Raw genomic sequence first — 2,468 nt, 5'->3', positions numbered from 1 at the left:
CGGAAAAAATATCCTGACTTCAGGGCAGATTATACTTGAAACGCACATCAAATGTCGCTTGGTTCTGGTCGCGAACCAGTTTTGCTGCTATGCTTCTGCACCGTCGGTCTGGAAATTTCTAGGGACGCTCAGCAGTTTCCCGCCAAAGCGTAAGGAGGAGCCTATTCGAGAACTTCGGCGTCGTCGGCGGGAGTGTTTATCTTCCAAAACAACGATGGCGCATCTTCAGAATACCACAGTGGATATCTTGGTTGATATACTGTATGGATCTAGAGTTGCTAGACCTCAAAGATAATATTTATACAGTGGTTGTACTTCCGAACTTTCTCCATCGACCTTTCGTCATAGTTGTCTATTGTTGTTATTATTCCTCAGTTTGTAGAAATGGCCCCGGGGCCGAATAGAGAAGGACGAGCACACAGACGGCCAGAGAGGCGTACCAAGGACCAATCACAGCTGCTTTTTGTCTGCGTACTTCAGCTTGAGGTCTGCGCTGATGTGCGACCGTCCGACGAGTAGTCACGATTTAGGCTCATTTATGCTTTTGACGCATAGCCTCTGCAGCCGTCAAATCTGTCTCTGTGCGCGACCGCGCCCCCCAACCAGAGACTCTGCAACCGTCATCATGCAGCTCAAAAAAATCCTAACTATGCGTCAGACGGTCGCAAACCATCGCAGACCTTGTTAGGTTTCATTAATAACCTTATGCGGAAGTGCGCAGACAAAAAGCAGCTGTGATCGGCGCGCCATTTTTAAAAACTACACTGGACAACTATGACGAAAGGCTAATCTTTCTTTTTGCGAACTCCATTAACAGAACACAATCCGATATTTAGCAACTCTAGATCTATCTCCGTGACCGTGTTATCTTAAAGATGCGCCATTGTTGTTTTGGAAGATAAGCACTCCCGTCGGCGCCGCTGAAGTTCTCTAATAAGCTCCTCCTTACGCTTTGGCGGGAAACTGCTGAGCGTCGCTAGAAATTCCAGACCGACGGTGCAGAAGCGTAGCGGCAAAACTGGTTCGCGACCAGAACCAAGCGACATTTGATGTGTGCGGATGCAGAAGAATAATCCGCCCATCACTGGTTGGCCCCCTACGCAACCAGGACGTCTCTTTTCAGACGTCTCTTTTGCGTTATTGTATCTTCTTGGGCGATTTCTGGAACCGTCGTCGTATCCTGAAACTTTATCACGTGTTTTACTTCCTATGGGGCCCAGAGCGTTACGCCATCATTGTTTATATTTCTATTTTAGGACTTTAAAGATTTAAAATACCAGTAACTGAGGGGTGGAATGGATACTAAAGTCAAGGCCACACTGCTGGTCAGCTGGCTGAAAGGAATCCGCTTCCAGGAAAGAGAAATGCAGCTTCCTGGAGGCGGTCCTGTGTAGAAAGGACGCACCACTCAGTCCTGCTGGCCTTTAAAACTCTATTTCACAACCAAGGAGCAGAAAGTCTGTGAAGCAGCCGACTGAATAATTAACTCTTATCAGCTCCTTAAATTCCTGTTAGTCTGTAAAGTTTATAAATAATCAACAAACGCTTTAAAACACAACATTACTTTTTTACAAGGTTATTCTGTTTGAACTTAACGTTCTGTTTAGTTGATAAGATGTTTGATTATATGTTAAATAGAAACCTGCAGGTGGATCCAATTCCAATAATTTAGTTATGAAATTCTGCTTTTGTTATTATTTTCTAAGTAGAAAAAGGTTCAATAATTGGACCAGATGTTTAAAATGATCCGTTTCCAGGTTGATCTGATGGTTTCAGGTCGGGTTAAAAACTGTGAAATGCTCCTTTAATCAACAAGAAGCCGTCAATCAGAGCCCAACTTCAGTTCTGTTTGCAGGTGGAGCAACAGTTTCAGAGAAAAGAGACGATTCTCAGAGCGGCAGAGCTTCTAGGGAGGGAGGGAGGGAGGGAGGGGCTTCTAGAGGTTTCTGCTGTGACCTCCAGGTCGGCTGGAGGGCGGCTCTGCTTTTGCTTCTCTGTAGGGGGAGGGGGGGCTATTGATTGGGCTCCTGGTCGGCTCGCTTCAGGTTCAGCGGTTCTGAAGGACGTAGAACCTCTGATCGGGTCGGACTGGCAGCAAACCCCCCCGCATGCCTGGAACCTGATTTTCCAGGATTTTCCAGGTTTAAGGTGGTTGAAAAGCAGCTGAAGTCCAATAAAAACGTGACGATTGGAGCTGAAAGAGCGTTTCTAAAGTTCTGGTTCCTTCTGAGGATTGTTGTTTGATTTACGCTCTATGAGCCGCTGGCTGAAGGAGCGGGCGGGGCCGAAGTCAGGGGCCCCTAAAGAGCTTTGATAAACACAGCGGCCCTGAAGAAATGCAGGAAGTAAACAGAACCGAGTTTCTGATTGACACACCTGGAGCCGCGATGACATCAGCAGAGTCTGCTGGTCTGAGCGGCCCTCAGCATGATGGGCCCTCAGCATGATGGGCCCTCAGCATGATGGGC

The 2,468-nt window shown here is 47.2% G+C and overlaps 1 protein-coding gene across 3 annotated transcripts in view; it reads left to right on the top strand.

The window, feature by feature from the left end:
- LOC107103241 (glutaminase kidney isoform, mitochondrial-like) overlaps window positions 1–2,468 on the top strand; it is a 37,638-nt gene that overhangs the window by 1,014 nt on the left and 34,156 nt on the right. The gene's annotated exons all lie outside the window — the stretch shown is intronic.

Source organism: Cyprinodon variegatus, unplaced genomic scaffold (assembly GCF_000732505.1).
Source record: "Cyprinodon variegatus isolate N-32 unplaced genomic scaffold, C_variegatus-1.0 Scaffold1402, whole genome shotgun sequence".
NCBI classification, from domain to species: domain Eukaryota; kingdom Metazoa; phylum Chordata; class Actinopteri; order Cyprinodontiformes; family Cyprinodontidae; genus Cyprinodon; species Cyprinodon variegatus.
Note: the sequence above shows the minus strand (reverse complement) of the source record. Positions and strands in the feature narration are given on the sequence as shown.